General features: G+C 40.0%; 1 protein-coding gene across 5 annotated transcripts in view; it reads left to right on the forward strand.

Annotated features, from left to right (window-relative positions):
- The window catches only part of PTGER3 (prostaglandin E receptor 3), a 175,771-nt gene that overhangs the window by 43,383 nt on the left and 108,812 nt on the right, over positions 1 to 23,576 (forward strand). The window lies entirely within an intron of this gene.

Below are 23,576 nucleotides of genomic sequence, written 5' to 3' on the forward strand. Positions count from 1 at the left end.
CCAAATCCTAGTTTTTGTTGTTATGTGATGGATCTTATTTACTTCTTATTTTTGGCTCAGTAAATATCACAAAGAGTAGGTCATGTAGATTTTCATACATTTGGGTGTGTGTGTGTGTGTGTGTGTGTGGGTATCTCTTTGTGTGTGTGTGTCTGTGATGTCCGTTATATATCAAATGTGTATTCCTTTAAAAAAAGTTTATTAAGTTTTTTATTTTAATTCCAGTGTAGTTAACATACAGTGTTGTATTAGTTTCCAGTGTACAATGTAGTGATTCAACACTTCTACACATTACGCAGTGCTCATCGTAAATTTACTCTTTAATCCCCATCTCCTGTTTCACCCATCCGCCCACAGTCTCCCCTCTGAGAACCATCAGTTTGTCCTCTATAGTTAAGAGTCTGTTTCTTGATTTGTCTCTCTTCTTTTTTTCCCTTTGTTTTTGTTTTCATGTGTTTCGTTTCCACTTATGACTAAAATCATATGGTGTTTGTCTTTCTCTGACTGACTTATTTTACTTAGCATTATACTCTCTGGCTCTACTCATATTGTTGCAAATGGCAAGATTTCATTCTTTTTTATGGCTGAATACTATTCCCATTGTGTATATAGACCCCATCTTCTTTATCCAGTCATCTGTCGATGGACACTTGGGCTGCTTCCATAATTAGGCTGCTGTAAATAATGTTGCATTAAACATAGCAGTGCATATATCCTTTTGAATTGGTGTTTTGTATTCTTTGGGTAAATACCTAGTAATGGAATCACTGGATCATATGGTAATTCTATTTTTAATTTTTTGAGGAACCTCCATACTGTCTTCAACAGTGGCTGCGCCAGTTTGAATTTCCACCAACAATGCAAAGGTTCCTTTTTCTCCACATCCTCCCCGACCCTTGTTTCTTACGTTGTTGATTTTAGCCATTCTGACAGGAGTGAAGTGGGGTCTCATTGTGGTTTTGATTTGTCTCTCCCCCATGATGAGTGACATTGAGTATCCTTTCATGTGTCTGTCGGCCATCTGGATGTCTTTTTTTGGAGAAATGTCTGTTCATGTCTTCTGCCCATTTTTTAATTGGATTATTTGGTTTTTGAGTGTCGAAATGTGTATTTATTTTCTTAAATACATTGTGTTTTTAAATCACACTGTTATGTGCATCCCTTTAAAAGGTCAGATAGTGTAAAGAGGCTCTGTTCTTGGTCTAGCCGGGCCCTCGGCACTCTGCTTTACAGAAGTAACTTTCAGCTTCTTATTCAACATTTCTTCTAGCGTATACAACCATATTTCTAAATAACATCCTTGTGTTGCTATCTCTTACTTCATCAACTTTAGACATTGTATGTTGATTTATTTTGCTGGATTTAGCTCTCTCCTCACACATCTTCCCATTACAGTTATAACACAATTTTTATTAAATCAGTTTTCAGTGTTTGCGTTTTTCTGACAAGGCAGATAGCCCTTGCTGCTGAATCATAGTACTGTGATCACATTTCCTTTCTGGGACACATTTTTCTTTTTCCTAGAGTTAAGAACTTATTGAGTTAAACTTGCTTATTAGCTTTCTTTGTGTCAAAAACTAAACCTTAAAGTTTTCGACGTGCCCAAGCCTATGTGATCATTGGAATCCTGGGTTTCTTGCCATTGATCCTTTCGCCTCTTTTTTATTAGATACCATGTTTTCTAGATCCTGTGTTTGGAATTATTTCTTGAATTATTCACTCATTTTGAACACACCTGCTTTAAAACGGGCTTTTTAATAGAAAAGAAAAAGGAATCAAACTCCTAGAAAAGGAAAGAGAATGGTTTTAAGTAAGTATAAACACTAATAATAATGGTGATAATAACAATAGTGGCAACTATTTTTTTTTATGAGCAACTATATTTTATGAGCAACTATATTTTGTCATCAAATTCTCATGCCAATACCACAAGGCAGGTGTTATTATCACCACTCTCCAGATGAAAAGGCTGGGGCTCAGGGAGGATAAATCACTCCACCAAGTCCACCAGCTAGTGAGAAAGTGAAGCTGGGGTTCTCACCTGCTGCCAGGTCAGAATAAACTTGGCCAGTAATCCCTGAACAAAGAATTGCTACCGTGATTATTTCCTGTAGCTTCAGGTTTACCTTGGAGGGCTCCACGAAGGCCCCATGAAAGAAAGGTTTTAACTATCACGATGCCTGGGCATTTTCAAACAGCCACAGACAATCTTGGGCAGTAGTGGGGGAGGCAGCTTTTCCAACATTACTGATTAGAATCAGCTAACAAGATTCTTAGCAAAAATCTGAAAGTCCATATGCCCAACCTGGGCATGTGCACAATCCTGCAAACATTCTGACCCTTCCTTATTAGAGATGGAATTGCTCCTGCAGTGGACGGAGTATCAGCTGCCTGGCAGCAGATGGTTGCACAGAAAGGCTGCTTTTCCACTTCCTGTCCAGGCCTGTGGGTTCTGCAGACTGCCAGTTTATCACGATTTAAGTTACTAAGTATACATCTCGGTGAGCCCCTTTGTCTTTGTTTCTTTTTTGTTGTGGTTTTTCTTTCCACACTTCTCCTGCTTATAAGGTAGCTCAGGAGAAGCCTTACTGAGAAGCTGAAAGGCAGTAAGTACTTTCGCTTCCTAATTATAGGGGGCCTCCTGGAAGAATATGTACAATTCAAGATGGAAGAGAGGGAGAACAGGCCTTTGTCAGGAGTGAAACCATTCTGCTTATCATCTCCCCTGCTTAATTTTGAGGTTTGCTCAAACTTCTTCCTGCAAAATATAGTGCAGTTCCAGAGTGGAGAAGATTTTGTCTTTAAGAAAAAGAAAGACTGCCCCCTGTTTTTGAGTCTTCCTTCCCTTGCTGCTAGCAGGCAAAATCTATTTGGTATATCTGACATTTTATTCATTCAGCAGTATTCGCTTCAACTAGCTGCTCTGATTTCCACAGAACTGGTCAGACTGATTAGAAAGGGTGCAGAATATTTTGCTCAAGGGAATAAAACCTTGACATCTCCAAAACTTGAATTCTGTTATCAGGAAATGGATTCAAATGGCAACCCACCAACAGCTGTATAACTTGACAAATCGATACATCTTGGAGTTTATCTTTGGCCTAGTTTTGCATATTATCTCTACTATTTCAACATAATTACAGTAGTCAACAATTCTCAGGCATCTCAGGGATCAATTAACATTATTCAGAATGGGCTCAACCCAATTACATGTAAATCTTTACTTAAATTTTTTTTTTACTAATTGGTGGTTAATTAAACCAAATCAAATGAATCAATGCTTAGGGCAAATGTTTGAAGGGTAAATTCCCATTTGTCTGCCGTCTTTTATGTAATTTGCATGAGAAATGGAGCCTGGAGATTTTCAGATAGTTTGTTATTAATATAATTCAAAAAATAATGTAGTAATTTATGGACCTCATTTCATGAGAGTAAGTTTTAATATGAGAATGCATTTAAAAAATTAAAATAACAATGAATGATTACATACATTACTTGAAGTTCCTTAATGGGGGACAGCATTCTCCATTTCACTGGATGAAGAATGATCCTCTCAAACTTAGGGGATCTTTCTCAATTGCCCAAGACAACCATTTGAAAGGGAGAGAGGGATGTTCTTGGAGAAAGGCAAGAGACAACTAAAATGTCAGCTAGATAAGTAGGATACTCATTAGGAGATGAGTATCCTATCTATGGGGACCAGGGTGGCTCAATTGGTTATGCCTCGACTTTTGGTTCTGGCTGAGATCATGATCTTATGTGTCATGAGACTGAGCCTGGCATCTGGCTTGAGGATTCTCTCCCTCTGCCCTTCCCACCACTTGCACGTGTGTGCTTTCTCTCTCTAAATAAAGAAGTAAGTAAATCAATAAATAAATCTTAAAAAAAAAAAAGAAGAAGAAGATAAGTATTGTGGTCAGATTACTAGCAAGGGTATCAAAGTATGTGTTTTGGGTACGCCTGGGTGGCTCAATCGGTTAAGTATCTGCCTTCAGCTCAGGTCATGATCCCAGCATCATGGGATCCAGTCCTACATGCTGCTCCTTGCTCAGCAGGGAGCCTACTTCTCCCTCTACCTGCTTCTCCCCCTGCCTGCCACTCCCCCTGCTTGTGCTCTCTGACAAATAAATAAATAAAATCTTTGAGAAAAAAAGAAAGAAAGCATGTGTTTTTGAGTCAGACCTGGGATCGAACTTTGGTTTAATACCTATGGAACTTGCAAGTAATTCCTTAAACTCTTTATGATTTTTGTATATGAAGAATTGGGATTTTTGCACTTACTGCATAGAGTAGCTATGAGGATTAAATATGTAAATATTCCAGAAGAGTGATGGGTACAATACATATGTAGGGGGCATTGTTATTGGTGTTGTATCAGTAGTGATAATAGTAGCCACAGTAGCAAATCAATTGCTTGAGGAGTCCATAAACCATACTGTAAAGTGGCAAAAGACATCCTGATGTCTGTACTCATTCCTTAATATTATTTTGGGAGACCAAAACATAGAGCATTGTGTTTGAGAAGATGGGAACCAAAAAAGAAGACTACATTTGGTGACACAGCCGTGTTCTGTTAATTTATTAGAGGACTAACCTTAATCAAATTAACTTAACTTTTTGAGGTGCCTGGGTGGCTCAGTCGGGTAAGCGTCTGACTCTTGATTTCGGCTCAGGTCATGATCTCAGGGTCCTGGGATGGAGCCCTGAGTCTGGCTCTGCACTCAGCAGGGAGTCTGCTTGAGGATTCTCTCTCCCTCTCCCTGTCCCTCTCCCCTTGCATTCTCTCTCTCTCTAAAATAAATAAATACATCTAAAAAAATTAAGCTTTCTAAACCTTAGTTCTTCAGCTACAAATGAGGATAATAATTTTACCTAAAGTTAACAGATCATTTTGCAGAATGAAATGATTCATGCAAATGCTTACCTAGTACCTGACACATTAATAAGACTCAATAAATGGTTAGTTATTATAAATTATTGTTATTAATATTAAAAGGAAGCTCAGAAGACTTAAGTTGACTCAGTTTTTGAGGCTGAATGCCCTCACAAACATACAAATTTTATCCAACCTTCTCAAGTCTTAGGGTGAGAAAATAAGGATGTGGGTCAACTTCATAGGAAGAGGAAGAACTTAGAAGAAACAGCAAAATAAAGAAATTTAAGTTTTCTTTATGGCTTAGTGTATGTCTTTGTGAGATAAGGAAATGGTTCCAGTAGTACAGAAGAGGTTTTGTGGTTTATTTATTTATTTATTTATTTATTTATTTATTTATTTATTCTCCAGTTTTACTGAGATATAATTGTCATAGAACTTTGTATTCATTTAAGCTGTACAACATAATGACCTGACACACACACACACACACACACACACATTGCAAAATGATCTCCACAAGTCTAGTTCACATCCATCAGCTCACATACTTACAATTTTTTCTTATAATAAGAACTTTTAAGATTTACTCTCTTAGCAACTTTCAAATATACCATACAGTATTGTTAACTATAATCATCACGCCGTACATTAGATTCCCAGGACTTAGTTATCTTATAACTGGAAGTTTGTACCTTTTGACCATCTTTACCTATTTCCTCCACACTCAACCCTGCCCCCCACCTCTTACAACCACCAATCTGTTATCTGTTTTATGAGCTTGGTATTTTCAGATTCTATATATACATGATATCATACAGTATTTGTATTATTTTACTTAGCATAATGTTTGCAAGGCGAGTTGTTGCAAGTGGCAAGCTTTCTTTCTTTTCATGGATGAATAAACTCCATCCCATTATATATATGGAAACAACACTTAGGTGGTTTCCATGTCTTGGCTGTTATAATTAACACTACCATGAACACGGGGGTGCAGATATCTCTTTGACATAGTGCTTTTGTTTCCTTCAGATATATACTCAGAAGTGGAATTGCTAGATCATATGGTAGTTCCATTTTTAATTTTTTGAGGAACCCAGAAGAGGTATTTTGAAAAGTCCCCACGATAACATCGTCAAGTGAAATCCAGTAAAAATAAATAATAAAGCATACAAGCAGAAAGGTGAATCTGAGTATGGTAGTTCTTGTCCGATCTGGTAGAAGCAGTGAATCCTTTCTTACCACTATCTAATGTAGATTAGTTTGACATATGTCTGCCACCTCAATTTCCTGACCTATTAAGGACCATGAGGTAATAATTTCTAGTTTATAGGGTAACTGTAAATACTAGAAGAGATAAGGTAGGTAAACCACTTGGTATTGTTGCCCTTAAAAATAAAACAGTCATTTTACTGGCAAAAATTGATTTATTTGAGAATAGCAGAAAATTGCAATTCAGGGCCAGCAAATTATGGCAAAAACCATAGGCTAGTCCAACAAAAGAGGTGAATGTTATTTTATGGAGAAGGAGGCAGTTGGGAGGGGATTCTTTGAACAAAACTCCATTGGAGAAAGGCAAGATTCAGGGCGATGACAGTTTCTCATTATCTGAGTTGCTGGGGTAGTCAATTCTTGTAGGAGATGCAATGCACATTTTTTCCTGTTGGGGCCTGTGACCGATGATTCTTTCCTGTTGACCTCTCTTCTGTTGGCATCTGTAATAGACAGTTCTTGACCTTGAGTGGTATGGCATGAGAGTTCCCCTTTCTGTCCTTCCTACTCCTTTTTGTGTGGAGTATAATGGAGTGGATACTCCATTATAGTATAAATTTTCACAGTATACACACCATGTTCCATCATCATCATCATCATTTAATGTACAAAATCCTCATAAATTTACTAAGGCCCAGAGAGAAGAATAATTTATTTCTGGGTACCTTCAGGGTATTTGTTTTTCTCTAGTTATAAAGTCAGTAGAAAATAGAACTGCCAGAGAACTTTTGGACTGTGATGCGGTGGAGAAAACACACAATAAAAAAAGTTTAAATTAGGATGGAGGTGTTCTTTTTCCTCTTAGTACTTGGATTGAGAACAATAACAACTTGGTCATTAGTACCATTACTTCTTCGGTGATGACTGTATATATAAGAAAGAAACGAGGATCAAACTATTTGTATTGGATATTGATAGATTTTGATCACTGATGAATAATTCGCTGGATTTATTTTGTCACTGATGCATCTTTAATGAAACCCTACCATGTGGATCTAGGTGCTGGCGAGCCTGATGTTTATCAGATTCCAGATTTAAGATTCTCTGATCCTTCAAAGCGAAGTATCAATTTTCATTCATTACATTTAGGACTTACATATTTTTCTCAAGCAGTGGAGAAGAACACAAAGACCAAAGGAAAATTCCCAATACTCCGCTACTCAAAGTTAACCACTGTAAATGTTTTGATTAATATTCTTTCAAATATTTGTCTTTACAAGTTTCTCCTCAACCCTAGCTTCATGAAGAATTATGGTGAGATTCTCTCAAATGTTTGAAGGAGTATCACATGAAATATGAAATAATATGTCTTGTAGGGTGAACTAAGATTTACGGGAAGTAGCTACAGAGAGAAGGATTTTTGACCCATAGGTGGAAAGGCCTATCTTAGAGAGTAATGAGTTTCCTACGGCTGCAAATGTTCAGACGAAAACTAGGGAACCACTAGGGAGTTTGCTGTAGAAGCAGGAACTCCAAATATCCTTTGAAAGTCTTCTTCCAACTCAAGATTCTATGATTTTATGCATCAAACTAGTTGTAAATTGGTTACAGTATTTGAAATGGCGTAAAAAGATGGCTGAATTAAGCTGTTGAACTTAGTGCTCTGCTTTAAACCTCTTTTTTTTTTTTTAAAGATTTTATTTATTTATTCGACAGGATAGAGACAGCCAGCAAGAGAGGGAACACAAGCAGGGGGAGTGGGAGAAGAAGAAGCAGCCTCATAGTGGAGGAGCCTGATGTGGGGCTCGATCCCACAACGCCGGGATCACGCCCTGAGCCGAAGGCAGACACTTAACTGCTGTGCCACCCAGGTGCCCCTGCTTTAAACCTCTTTTTATGTGGTTGATAGTCTGTCTCATATGACACTAGTTGAATTGTTGTTGGATCTAATCTCAAAGCTAGCCTTCAGGGTCTCTATGCTCATCTTATCAGTTTATAGCTTTTTTGGAAAATTTTGCTAGAAAAACAGCAAAAATATTATCAAAAAGGGCTACTTCAATTATTTTCCAATTAAATCAGAATATCTGGTGGCCTTTAATATCAAGGACTTTATTAGCTGGGGTATCTGATAGTCCTTACTGACTGTAAAAGGCTACCAAGAATATGAATTTGGTTAAACTCAGCTTATTATCCACTCCGATCATGTTTTACTATGTATAAAGCATATATTTTAGGAGAATAAACCAGGACGAATAAGATTTATCAAGTTTTTGTACATTACCAACTCTATTTCGTTTAAGTTTCATGACCAAGAGAAAAGAGAAATATACGTTAGACTATAGACACAAATGATTCAGTAAATGTTTAAGGAGGGCTTTAAAATTTGAAATAAGTCTAAGGAACCAATACTATTACATAAATAGGGAGGGTTTTGTTTGTTTTTTTAATCAATAGGGGATTATTCTTCAAGAAAGACATTTTTTCATTTCACTGAGTGGGGCAAGTTTTCCAGTTAAATTAAGCCTAAAGAAAACATGTTACTTATTTATACAACATGATCCTTTAAAGTGTTAGAAATAGTTACCTCTCTTTAGAAGCACAGAATCAGATGCTGACATCCTTGCTGCAAGCGTTGAAATTGTTGGCGTCAGTCATTGCTCTCTGAAGGACAAGGCAAGCCACTGCAGTCTGAGATGCTTCAACATCATCAGTGGGAAGGCAGCACTGGGGGGCCTTATGGAAGAGTCTGGTGATTTGAAGACATAGATTTGCAACTGGTTCTTGACTTACTAGCCGTGTGAATGGGCAGTTTTTAAATCTCTTTCTGACCTGGTTTACTCTTTATAAATCGGAGATAATGTTACCTATATCACGAGTTAGTGAAAGGAAATAATATATGTACAAAGCACAGTAGAAACTCAATCATTTATAGCCACTATTAACATTAAATAGCCTTACTTGCCTTTGCAAAAAGACATTAATATCACCTTCAGGAGTAACATTAGTTGTAAATGTGATAACTTAGTATCTAATAATCAACAGTTGTAGAATTCTTTGATAATTTCTAAGGCATTTTAGTATCTGTAGTTTTATTTGATCAAATTGTTCAAATAGGGAAGGAAGTATTGTGATTATTCAAATTTTATTGATAAACAACTAAGATTAGGTGGGTACAACTCCCAGTTGTAAGTGAGTAAGTTGTGGGGATGTAATGGATAGCATGGTGACTACAGTTAATAATACTGTATTGCATACTTGAAAGTTGCTAGACAGTAGATCTCAAAAATTCTCATCACAGGAAAAAAAATTTGTAACTATGCATGGTGGTAGATGTTAACTGGACTTCCCGTTGTGATCATTTCACAACATATACAAATATCAAATCATTATGTTGTGCACCTGAAACTAATATAATGGTATATGCTAATTATATCTGAAAAAGAAAAAAAAAAAGGACTAGGTATAGTGTTCAGACTTAGGGGTTAAACTTCAGCTCTCTACTTGGCCTAGGAGCAAGTTTCTTCCCCTTCTGAGCCTCGGTGTTCTCCTTTGGAGAGTGGATATAGCAGTGGTGTCCTCGGAAAATTTTGGTGTTTTCCCAGTGGGCACTGAATGCTTCACGTATTCAAAGCTCTCAGTAAGCTGGTCCCAACCTACTTTTCCAGTGTTATAGACAAGATCCCAGCCTTTCGGAAATCCTTTCCTCAAACACATTATGCACTTCCATAATTCTGTTCCTACTCTTTTCTTTGCTTGAATGTTCTTCTTAATTGAGAAAATCCTACTCTTCATATGGCCCACTGTAATTAGACCTACTTAAGAATTCTTTGCCAATGCCCGATTTGGAATTAACAACTGCCCCCTTGTGCATCCATAATAACTTATTTATGCCTCTGTGATTATTTCTCACTGTTTGACTTGTATGAGAGTCAGCTGCACATGTTTCTAGCTCCCCCACTAGGCTCTTAGTTCCTTGAATGAGAGACCACATCTTTTTAATCTTAGTGCCCCAGACCCTCCCATTTCCTCTCCTCCCCACAGCCTCCGAGCCAGTGAAGACTGAAATATAGACACATAGTAGATGTAGAAATATCTTTTAAATTTACTTTAATGACTGCAGTACAAATAGTATGAATAAAAAATGTGAGATGTCCAAGAAGGGGTTTTAGTTGAAAATTTTAAGGCTTACAGAACTCATCACAATGCTAGATATATAGTATATACTTCAGCGAATAGTTGTTAACTACAGTTAGACTGAAATTAGAGATGACGGCGCCCAAACTTTGGGCATACATGTCACTCAAAATGCCTCGTATCCCTTCCCAGTGAAGGTCCCTTGGTGCCATCACTGAACAATATATTAAATTGGATGTAGTATTAAATTATTAATTTAAAAGTATTAAATTAGTCTCATTGAATGCAACACTTTTTACACTCACGTTAAGGTTCTAAGGTAACGTGAAGGGAGAATCTCGTCTATGTTGATTCCTCTGTCTGTAGGACGGCCTTAGGTAGGGGATGGGCCGTCACGAGGTGATCTCTCAGGCTGGCAGAGAGGAGGGCAGCTGTGGTTAACAGGATGGTCTGAGGAGCAGAACTGCCTTTGGCCACAAGGTCTGAATAACTGGAGCTTGGGATCCCACAAGCATTTTCCTGGCTCTTTCAGCAGCACCACTGTGGAGTCAGAGGCTGATAGAGTGGAAAAACACTTCCCTTCCAAGAACTGAGAACATTCAAGAGAAACAAATTTTGTCCACCTCCTTTTGACATGTAAGCAAACTGAACGGAGAACTATCAGCACAGCTCCCAGGTTTTGATAGGTTAACACTTGAAAACGCTTTTTTGCTTCCTGTCAGGTGCTCCTATCACTGGACCACAGCTTCCCCATTCGTTCTAGCTATCTCACTCAATCTTCCATTCACTCACTCAGCCCCGCTCTGTCTGCCATTACTGTGCTGGGCCACACAGGGATACAAAGCGCCCTCCAGGAGCAGAGCATGCAATTTAACACATTTCAAAGACTGAAAAACTCAAAAGCACCCCTGAGCAGCCTCCCCAAGTCATTCTGGAAGACTCCCTTCTGTGCCCTAAAGAGCCTGCAGATGGTGCTTCCACTAATGCTCCTGGCAAGAGGAGAGTCCAACGTGTCCACTATTTTAGTAAGTTACAAAACATAGATTTCTGCCTACAGCAGTTCACTTTTCAGTGTGTAGTGAATTTCTAAGAAAGCAAGCAGAATGGTAGGGTCCTCTAGCCCTGGTACCAAGAGCCCCCGTCGCAGAGGCGTGGCCACCAGCATCCCATGTGCAGGCAGGTGCGTAACAGAGCAAACCAAAGACTGGGGGATCTTTCTTGGTCTCTCTAGACCCTTTAAGAAGGACATCACCTGTTATAACTTGTGCTTTTAGGGGGAATACATATCAAGATGGGGCCAGGATACAGAAAAGTAAATGAATTAAAGATAAATGTGTTCCACTGTGCAGTAAAGGGAGGACGAGGTTTTTAAGAGATTATCTGGAGGTGGGAAGAAAGCAAGCTCATCCCGCTCTACTAGCCACATTCAGTGTTAGAAGAGGGAGGAATTTGACATCCAAGAGCCTCAATGTACTTTTACTGAATTCAGAGGAAAAGTAAGGTCAATGGAATTTATTTTCAAGTATCTAATGGAATTAGTCTCAAAGAGTTCTGCCCAAGTAATGTAGTTATTTATGTTGTGAGTCTCAGACATATTTTTGCTATAATACTCAATTCAGTCTCAGTGATCATTCATCAGATGCTTCCAAGATGCCAGTCGCTGTGCTAAGTGCTTAAAAGCTGTACTTCTTCTTCTTGTTTCTCTGAGGGAGATTCATAGCAGGGGCTGAGGATTTCAAATCATATTTCCTTATTTTCTTGAGCCCTAAAGGAAATCAAGTGAAAGAATGGCTTGTTTCCCTGCTCTCTTTTCTGACTTTAAGTTAGGCTATTTCCACTTCAGAGCACAGTAGAGAGGAGGTCATATTTTGATATTTTACTCCTGGGTGTGTCTAAACAACTGATTACATAGAATCCTACTGCTGGAAGAGACAGTAGAGACCATTGAGTCAAGAGGATTTTAATTGGATTCAACAGAGCCCTATCTGCAGAAGCTGCTCTGTGTGTGTGTGTGTGTGTGTGTGTGTGTGTGTGTAAAGTGGACTTAGGGACAAGGGTGATCGGTTGGACCTTGAACAACACAAGGCCAGTATTAGTATAGCCTGGGCTCGAGATCTCCTTTCTATCTGTCGTGTATATCAGGCTTCTAATTGGAATTTCATTTAAAGAAATAGTTCTGCTTTTAAAAGGACACTGTTTCTTCTACACCCTGCTCTCCACACTTCTGACACCAAACATGTGGGCTTTCCCCACACCAACCAATCTTCAACAACAGCTGGATGTCCTACAATTCAATTATTCAGAGTTCGTGCAGACCCCCAGGTTAAGGGCTCAGTCTGTCAGACACCCCCCTGCTTCAGTTGCCAATTACAAGTCCAGGCCTCCTGGACTTCTGACCAACAGGCCATATAGCAGAGGTTCCCAGGACCCTCATCTTGCGTTCAGGAATTTGCATGAATGGCTCACAGAACTCAGGAAAACAGCTTACTTACTAGATACCAGTTTATTATAAAAGGATACAACTCAGAAACAGCCAGATGGAAGAGATGCATAGGACAAGGTGTGCAGAAGGGGAGTAAGATCGTCTGTGTCCTCTCTGGGTACACCTGCTTCCCAGCACCTCAGTGTGTTCACCAGTCTGGAAGCCCTCTGAACCCTCTAGGTTAGGGGTTTTTTATGCCTAGGTTTTAATGCCTAGGCATGATTGATCATTGGCCATTAGTGATTGACTCATCTCCAGTCCCTCTCTTCCCCCCAGAGGTTTTAATGCCTAGGCATGATTGATCATTGGCCATTAGTGATTGACTCATCTCCAGTCCCTCTCTTCCCCCCAGAGGTCAGTGGGTGGGATTGAAAGTTCCAATCCTCTAATCATATGGTTAGTTCCCTTGGCAACCAAACTCCCATCTTAGGGGCTTTCCAAACTTCACCTCTTTAACACAAACTCAGATGGGGCTGAAAGGGGCTTCTTATGAATAAACAAAAGATGCTCTTTCACCTCTATCCTTCTGGAGCTTTTTCAAGAACTAGAGACAAAGCCCAAATATTATAACAACACCTTTATCACTCAGAACTATCTCAGGAGGTGGGGATGAAGACCAAAACATATATATACTTTTTATATCACAATATCATGGTATTCGAAAATTGTAAGAACATAAACCACAAATTTCCTTCAACCGAGACTGAGTTGAAGTGACTTGTCCAAGGTCACACAATTTCCTAGAGACAGAGCCAAGACAAGTACTCATACCTTCTTCCCAAGCTAATTTCAACCTTGGTGTTTTGTTTTGTGTTTTTTTAAGATTTTATTTATTTGACAGAGAGAGAGAGAGCACAAGCAAGGGGAGAAGCAGGCAGAGGGAGAGGGAGCGGCAGGCTCCGCGCTGAGCAGGGCACCTTATGCGGGCTCCACCCCAGGACCCTGGGATCATGACCTGAGCCAAAGGCAAACGCTTAACCGACTGAGCCAGCCAGGCGCCCCTCAACCTTGGTGGTTTTCTGACAGCCATCTAGACGGCTGGTTAGAAGCGGGGGTTCTGGAGCCGCACACTTGGGTTCAAATCATAGTTCAACTACTTACCAGCTGTGTGACTGTAGGTAGAGTACCTCCCTCTCTGTACCTCAGTATCTTAATCTGTAGTCAAGATATTAGTAGACTCTTCCTCTCAGACTGTAATGAGCATTCAAAGAGCTAAAATATGCATTTAGAAAAGTGCTTGGTTATTTACTTAAAAAATTATGTGTTGAACTATTATTCTTTTTTAAAGATTTTGAAAATCTCTCCTGATCCTAGAGTACCCACCATAAGATCTAAAATCCTAGAACTAGTGTTTTTTTAAGCAAGGACATGGAAGACTCCTTTTAGAAAGTAAATGCATTTTCTGGGTAAAAATAACCCAGTAAAGCACCGCCACTTTCTAATATCCCAGAAACAATATTTCTGTTAGCTCTAGCCACTTAGTAGGGCCTTACAAGAATGAGACATAGAATAGTTAAGCTTTAGTGATGAATCTGGGATGAGATTTCTTTATAGAAATCTTAAGGAAAGGGTGAAAGCTGAAAAGGGGATAAATCTGGAAGGAGGGTACTAGTATCATAAAACACGCCTGAAATAAATTGGCCCCTTTCAAAATTCTCTTCTGTGCCCACATCAGAGACTGAGGCACAGAACGAGCCTCCGTAGAGTCCCTGGAAAGGATTGGTGCCAGGGTCTCCTTCCCTTCCTATGCATTTCTCTCCTCCCTTCTCATTCCATACACATTCGCTATTCCCTCACCTTCTGGCTCAGGTAATATATTGAAGATAGCAGTGAAACGGGAGAGAAATCAAGTAAGTTTATAAGGAAAGACTGAGAGTTTGGAGAGGGAACAGGAGAGAGGATGTCCCACCATTTGGTCTTGCTGATAGGAGCTGCAGGGGGTTGGGGTTTTTGAGAAAGGAGCAGGGAGCAGAAGTCCAGCATCCATCAGGCAGGTTGCTCTTCTCCCACATGTTCCCTTGTACTGTCAGCTCTAAAGTGTGGGACCACAGCCAAGGCCCACTTTCATGTCCTTGTAGAGTATCTCACTTTTCAACATCCTATTAGAGAAGGCACGTTCCAATGGTGAGAGTAAGTGAGAGAGAGACACACACAAGGAGGGAGAATGACAGAGACAGAGAAAGAGCAGAGTTGAGGTGACTTTTATTTCTAATCACATGGCAGCTCCAGGTCACTTAGATATGAATCAGAAGGGAGCCTATGAAATGAATCCCTCCCCAGAAGGCAATTCTCTCTTATTTATTTATTTATTTATTTATTTATTTATTTGTTTGTTTATTATTTGTTTATTATCTACCTGCCCAGCATGGGGCTCGAACTCACAACCCTGCGATCAAGAGTCATGTGCTCTACCCACTGAGCCAGTGAGGTGCCCCAGAAGGCCATTCTTAACAATGAAATTCTAATAACCTGCTTTTGTTTGAGCAAGAAGTTCAATCTCACCCTCGCTATCTGTGAAATAGAATTCTAACCGTTGTTATTCTCTTCAGGTAGACACTTCTCAGATAATCCAGTGTTTTTATTACTATGAACCTCCCTGTGATAAGCAAGACTGTGGCCTGGCACACCGCAGTTAGTGAAATACTTTGGTTCCATTACTGATGATATGTCTTTAGTAATTCAGAATATGCGACAATATTGTGTAGGTCCAGAGTCATTTTTACAACCATTGATAATTGTGCAATGCTGTGAAAATGAATTCTGCTATGTGAAATGTCTGGAGGCTTAACTCCAGCTTAAAGGGAATTTGCTGCACACAACATTTAGATTTCGATCAGCGAGTGACATATTCTAACTGCCTCTTCTAACGTAGTTAATAAATTTATTTTTATTTTCAGTGTCTGTCCACATGTTTCTCATATGCTGGTTACAAAAGAAACAGCTGCAAATTAGCCGCATACTCGTTCCCAATGGTATTCTTTTAGCCTAAATACTTGAATACATGTAGCTCATAAAAACTCATACATTATACAAACAAAATTCTTCTACAGAATCATGAAATTGAGATATTAGGGAGAAGAATTTAATGTGCAAAGGAGTCACTTTTTAAAGGTAATTATCTCAGAGAGTTGAAAACAAAGTTCCTCTCCCAGTGAAACATAAGTGAGTACACCAAAATGATGTTAATAACATTGATAACACTTTGACATAACATATATTTATTTCATTTGATTTTCTCAACTTCTCTATGAAAGGAAATGGAGCCAGTGTTATCATTATCCCCACATCATAAAGTAATTGAGATTTATAAAATTTAAGCAAGCTTGTCCAGGTTTAAAGTGAATTAAGATTGAAGTCCAGCTTTTATGATCGATTTCGGAGCTGTGTTGTAGACCCAGTATGGGGAGAGAGCAGATTTGTATTACACGTGGTCTGATGCTATGCCACTTCTCTTTGACCGTCCAGAAATCCTGTACACATCTGGGGAAAATTACATGCAAACAATCTGAAGTCATCTTCAACATGACCTATGTTAGGGTCCCCCAAACCAGTCTCCTTATGTCAAATCCTAAAGCCTCAAGGATTGTACATGTTTGGTAATCGATTTATTGTAAGCTAGACATGAGGAAGACACTATTGGTTTTGTTATATCAGTATGGTTTTACTGTATTACTTTAGGTGATTTCTTGAAAACTGCCTAGAATTTGTTCTAGCTGATGGGATGCTTTATCACTGTGTTAGGTTTTGGTCAGATGCAAAAAACCAAACCAAAACAACAACAACAACAAAAAACCCAAAAAACAAAAATGACAATGGCTAAAAGAAGATAGAAGGGCATTTCTCTCCAACTTATATAAATTCTGCATGTAGGCTGATCTGGCCATTCCTGATCATCAGAGATGGATGCTATTTTTAGCCATTCTTAATGCACTGCCTCATGGTCCAATACAGCTGCTTGAGGTCCAACCATTACTCTGCCTCTGTTCAGAGAAAGGAGGAAGAAGTAAATAAAAAAGAGTGTTCCTCTTCCCTTTGTGGAGATTTCCCAGAAGTGTCGTCACTTTTCCCTTATATATAATTGGCCAGAATTTGGTCACACAGCCACAGCTAACAGGGAGAGAGTTGGAAATGCAGTGTTTTAATCGGAGCTCAGCTAATAATAAGGGTTCTATTATAAAGAGGGAGAGAAAGGATACTAGAAAGCAACTGGCCATCTCTGCCATAGTCAAAACATAGTTCCTTATTTTATGTACCATTTCTATTATTGAAATCTATTTCACATATAACAGTGTGTAAATTTAAGGTGTACAACATGTTAATTGGGGTGGAAATTAACACCTCTATCCCATCGCTTAATTATCATTTCTTTTTACTGGTTGGAATAAACTCTAGTCTCTCAGCAAACTTGATGATCGTAACACAATATTGTTGTCTGTAGTCACTATACTGTGCATTAGATCTCTAGGACTAATTTACTACTTGTTGCCAGTTGGTACCCTTAAACAACATCTGTGCTGTACCTCTAACCCCCTTCCCCAGGTCAACCACCATTCTACTCTCTGTTTCTGGGAGTTTGGCTTTTTCAGATTCCATGTATAAATGATCCCGCATCGTATTTGTCTGTCTGACTTACCTCACTTAAGCAGTATGTCGTCATGGTCCATCCACGCTGTACCAATGCAGGATGTTCTTTCCCATAGTTGTATTCCATGACATTTTAAATGTCTTTTCTGTATTTTATGTCAGAAAATCTGTTAAGTTTTTGCCTAAGGATCATAGTTATTGTGTTATTACATACTATATTACAGTATTACTAAGAACAAGAGAAGCTACATAATAAATGATTGGCTAAATTATTTTGTATTTAAACAACCGACTTTCAAACTATTTTTATAGAAGATCTAGATTCCAAATGGCCAAATTGTGACTAATGGGACTTTCATCATTTTTCTTCGTTCTTGTCACTTAAAGAAATGAGAATGCATTGAGGAGTTAGACTTCTCGTAACAATTAGATATGCACACAACATAATGAATACTATTTAATTATATACAGTTTATGACATTTTTACTGGTAATGAGTCAAGATGTTCTTTTAATGCCTTGCACAGTGTCTTACACATAAAAGATAGGTAATCAATGAACGCTAAATTGAATTGACCTCCACTACTCGGTTGAATCTATTTGCCTGAGAGATAAAAGACCCTTGATAGCTTCTGCTAGCAATCAATCACTAGTCTAATAACTGGCTCTGATTTAATCTGATTGTACTGGATGGCTGTGGGTTATTGCTGAGGACAGACGGAAGCGCAGGGAATCAAGTCCCTTCCTGGCTACGTAAGCATTTTGCCTTAGACAGTGATCACACCTGCAGCTTCAGGGACTAGGAATCCTCCAGAATACTGAAGTGCATAGACATCAGTCAAATCAGCTCTGCCCTGGAGGATAAGGATTAATTTATCATGAAATTCATTACTCAGCGCAATTACCATATTTATCATCGTCTTTAATCTTAATCCTTCTCAACTATTGATTTGGTAATATACTATAAGAGCGCATTTGATTATTTTCTTTTTATCTGTCCTGTGATTGACCTTTTAAAGCATGGACATAAAATTGCAGTAAGACCCTCCACTGACTGTCTCTGATTATAAGTTATACAATAGAACAAAAGTTATACCCATTATAAGGTTTAATTTGTTTTTAGACACATACACCTAACTTGTTTGGAATTAGGATGGCCTTCTATTAGTTGTCTTGGTCAGTGTTGCATTTTCCTTCCTGGTCACCTTTAAAATGCTTTGAACTGAAAAACAAAAAGCTCATAATCAGATTTCTGAAGGTAGTCACCACATTTATGTAGTGCTATGGGCATTAAGAGTCTCTACTTTTGTTGATGACTAGTATGAAAATTGTACAGTGTGCAACTTAGGTATTTTTAAAATTCTTTTTTACAAATTTTGTACAGAGAACAAAAATTCATCACAAATCCATGTTCTCTGATGGCTGAGGCAGGGGCTGGGAGGTGAGGCAGTAGAGGATGGGTTCTTCCACTTACAGTTGAAGGAGTGTTGTCCATCTTTTTCCTCACTTTGTGTTAACTCAGTGTCTTTGAGGGAAATGTTCTTGCTTCATGGTTTCTCCCACTTCCCCCTTCCCTTACCCAAGATAGAATCTGTGTGAGGGAGAAAGCTTATGTCCTCTCAATGGGGCAGATAAGGAGAGGCCACTTGTCTACACATAGCCTTGATCCCGTCTCTTGGGTCCTCCCCATTCTCCCTAGAGGTGACTTTGGTTTTTCCGTTGCGGGATAGCTGCTGGTATCCGGTTGACTCAGGGCTAGTGAATCTGGTGAACTGTTTCCTCAGAGTATTTTGAGCATTGGGGTCCTACTTTGCTGACCTGGCTGCATTGTTTTCTTACTGGCATAGTAGACCCTCAAGGCTCTGCCACTTCCTTCCTCTGGACACTGGCTTCGGCTGTCTAACCCCTAGGAACAACCATGGCCCTAAACAAGGCAGCTCCATAGTAGTCCCTCAGGCATTCAGCTTTCCTTTCTCTTCTATGAACCCCAGGGAGACTCCAGGGGGCCTTCTCCACCATGTGAAGGCTGGGGACACTCAGAATGATGATGGCCTCCTCTCTGCCACTCCCCTTCTCTGGAAGTGTCCACACATATGTACCAGGCCAACATGTGAAGCTGTGTCCTCAAAAGCTCAAAGCCATTCCTTCTTTCCATTTGGGGTTTCTGTTTTTTCTGTCATCCTTCCACTTCCGGGGTTTGATGCTGAGACAGGTGTGGAGCAGTAAGGACATTGTCCCCTCCTCCCAGCCCTAGATGGGCTTTTGTCTGCAGTGGTCCCTCCACACATTTCCTCCTTCTCATTGGCACTCGCTTGCCCATTTCTCTGGGGCTATAATGACAGCCCATACACGCTGTATATCCAGTAACAACAAGTTCTCATTACTCAACCCAACAATTATGGGCATTAAGAGGTTTCTGGCCAGCTCAGGTTCTCCATGATGATAATCCCTGCAGTGCAGGATCTTTTGGAAACGAGGCTCAGGTTAGAGACTGCTGGGGATAGGGCTATATCCTCCTGGTTCTGAGAGCCAGGAAACTCCTATGTGGAACAAATCAACCAAATTCAGTGGGGCACAGAGCAGCCAGGATGGTGCAGGAAAGGGTTAGTCTCTAGTGTACTGTCTTGTTGACACCAATCAATTGTTCTTCCTTTTGCACGGTTTACCTTAAACAGAGAAGGAGTGCATAGAAGATAAAGGCAAGCTGTGAATTTGACCAGGTGTGCATGGTTATCACTAAGATTAAAAAAATAATCTCCCTTCTTTATATGTAGTGCATTGTAAATCAGCCAGCAAATACTAACTCGTGCCATTCTGCATCAGACATCCTTCTGGGCCCTTTGGAGTTAGAGAATATTTACAACACAGTCCCTGATTTTAAAGCTAGCATCTTGTTGGAAAGATCATTCATTCATTCAGCAAATATATATTGATTGAGTTCCTCCTTTGTGCCAGGCACTGCGGTTTACGGGCGTAAGGCAGAAATAAAATGGATAGGGACCTTGCTTCCATGGAGCTTATAATCAGGTAATATTACATTCAGTAAGTGACTCTGGCTATAACCAACTATCCCCAGTTCTAGCCATATGGAGTTCCTTTCCTTTCCTATCAAACAAAAGAATTCAAGCACATTCTGGGTTTCCTCCACAGTCTGCGCTCTGGCGCAGTCCCTCCTGAACCCTCTCATGATTCCAGGCGTCCTTCACGTCCCGCCGTCACTTGGCAGGGATCGCTTGCTCTGGACTGGCTCTCTGCATTCCTGTTGGTCCCTTTGGCTTTTCTCTGTCCCGCCAGTTGTCCTCTCCCTGCAGTGTTCACCTCCAGACTGTCTGTGAGCCTCTCCCTTCCTTCTCTGAAGTCTCACGCACGCACGTGAAGCTCTTCTTTATAAGAATCTACTGAGAGCTTCATCTGAGGATGGGGTTAGTGGAGAGGGAGGTAGTAAAAAAAACAAACAAACTAGAATTTAAAACCAGAGATAACTACTCCTTAATGTGCATTGCTGTTCACAGAGGGACCCCATCTATCTTAGCTCTGCGGGTGTTTCTCGTGTGGGTCACACTCAGACTTTCTTTCAAAGTCCCAGGACTCTGCTGTAAGCCCCCACACCTGCTCTGGCTTTCAAGCAATCCCTCCCCACAAAAAGAGGAAGCCAAACATTGTTTTACCTCCCAGAAACACCACTCTGTCCACCAGGAAGACAGCCCTTTACAGTGGTCTACAGAGCAACTCTGTGCCTCTGTCTTAATCCTTCCCTCCGCGGCCATGGGCTTCGCCTTTCCAAAACCCGAAAGGTTCATTTAAGTATTTTCCCAAACCTAAGTAACTGAATTCCCCCAAAGATAAATTCCACTGCTACCTTCGTATCACAGAAATGCCTTCACTTTGTCATGTTCTGCTCACAAGTAATGGGAGGCCAGGAATGATGTGAGGGCATATTATGTAGCAGCCCCTCTCATGGGGGCTGATACCAGAAGGATGAAGGAAATCTTCTGGAGGAAGAAGGAGCTCGATGGTGGGAGGCAGGCATATGGGGAAAGGCATTTCGTACACAGGGAATAGCACGTGCAAAATCCTCAAGTTTCCAGGAGGCACAACATTCAAAGAACAGCAAGGCAGGTACTGGTGAGGCATGGAGAAGGAAAGAGAGAAACGAATTAAGTCTGAGAGGTGGACAAGAGCCTTGAATGTCATAAAATTGATTTTGACCTTTATATTGAAAATCATTGAAAAATAACAAGCAAATAACAGCAATTTTATGAAGCACGCGTGTAGGCATATTTGTGAACGTATGTGTATAACGACAAAGTTTTCTTTATCAGCATCTGTGTGGAGAATGCCTTAGCTAATGATATCGGGGGCATATGCTAGATGTTAAATGAGCAGGAATAGTGGTATGTGTTATTAGACATCAAAAATTTCCTCCCAAAGCCCCAGGAAGAAGGAATACTGCAGCCCAGTCACAAATTATGTCCCCAAAGTGGGAGGCAAAATATAATACTGTAATAAATTATCTAACAGGTCTGTGTGATTATACACATTTCTGTAAAAGTTCCTGGTAGGATAATCTCATGGAGGGAAAGTTTCTCCCAAGATGACATCAAAGGCAGATATAGGGTAAAACTAATGAAACTTAAGCTTCAAAGCCCATCCTTTACGCAGGTCTCTTGGACTCTGGGCTCATAGTCATTTTATTTTATTTTACTTTTAAAAATTTTTTATTTTTATTTATTTATTTTTTTGATGTCAAGTTCGATGATTCATTAGTTGCATATAACACCCAGTGCACCATGCAATACGTGCCCTCCTCACTACCCATCCTCGGCCTATCCCATTCCCCCACCCCCCTCCCCTCTGTAGCCCTCAGTTTGTTTCTCATAGTCCATAGTCTCTCACGCTTCATTCCCCCTTCTGATTTATTAAAGAAAGTTGTTCCTTGATCCACTTCTGTCTGGTATGGTACCCAGGCATTCATGGAGAAAGTGAGATCTGAACTAGCCTTTGAAGGAAAATTAAGTTTTGTATATGCCAAGAGGAATGAGAGCTCATTTGGGGTGAGGAGGACCTTAGGGACAGGATATAGGGTGAACTGGGAGGCAGTGAGTTGATTAATCAATGGAATCGGATTCTCCAACTCATCGTCTAGGGTGTCCATAGGGCCATTGTGGAGTTATTTAGGTTCTTTGGGATATAAGAAATGAAGTACCTCTCAGGTTAGCTCAAGAAGGGGAGGTTTATTGTAATGGAATATTACAGACAGGAATATGTAGTCTGGGGTTGGAGGATAGAACAGGATCCAGAGACTCAACACGTGGAATAAACAGAATTTCACACTAGTTTCTGAACAACATTGGACCTAGCTATTTTCTACCTGCTTGTCTGTGTTTCCATTACCAACTGCCGAGTCTCTCTCTGCTGTCAATGTAAGTTCTTAACTTCATAATTTTTGCTTGCTTACAATATCTGCTTCTTTGTGGCTATGGTCCTGCTCTGGTCTTCATTTTCTTAACATTTCAAAATTCAGATTCTCTGAGAGGAAATGTCTGCCATGTCAGTTCACTGTTCCTTGACTAACAAGGTCATAGATCAATGGCTAGCCTATGGCGTGGGTTTGTATACCTTTTCCCATTGGGTGTGCCTGGAGTGTATAGAATCTTTATACAAAATATGGCAGCCCGGGCTGCCCTGTCAGCAGGGGTTGTGCAGAGGAATTTCCCTTACACGCATCTGTAGGCACGACTGCCATAATGAATGGCATGTTCAGTATAGCTGAAATAGTACTAGCTAATACTTCTTGAAAGTTTCCTCTTTGTCCCAGTGTCCGGTCCAATTCTAAGCACTTCCTATATATTAACAATCTTACATGGTAGTAACTGCCATCGTCCCCATTTAGCTGACGAGGATACTGATGCCAACCAGCTCAAGTTACTTGCTCAGGATCACACTGCCAGTAACCAGTGGAATCTGGATTCTAGCCAGGCAGGAGTTTTAAAGTCCACCGTATTCCACAACATATGTGAGATTTTACCCGAGATTTTAGGAGGGCTGGTTTGTAACAGAGACTAGAGCCAGAGAAATCACTTAGGCGACTTATGTGGGTAGCAGAGATGCAATGGGTGGACACCAAAGGAGGAACTAAAAAAATGCAGAATGGATAGGAGAGAGGGGACTTCTCAGACATGCACATGAAAACAAGAGTCACTTGGATTTGATGATAAGTTGGAACAGGGGTTTTGAAGTAAATATTCAAGGGGAACATTATACACGCCCTCCTAATGAAAACACAAGTTGG

Source organism: Ursus maritimus, unplaced genomic scaffold (assembly GCF_017311325.1).
Source record: "Ursus maritimus isolate PB19 unplaced genomic scaffold, ASM1731132v1 scaffold_12, whole genome shotgun sequence".
Classification (NCBI taxonomy): Eukaryota; Metazoa; Chordata; class Mammalia; order Carnivora; family Ursidae; genus Ursus; species Ursus maritimus.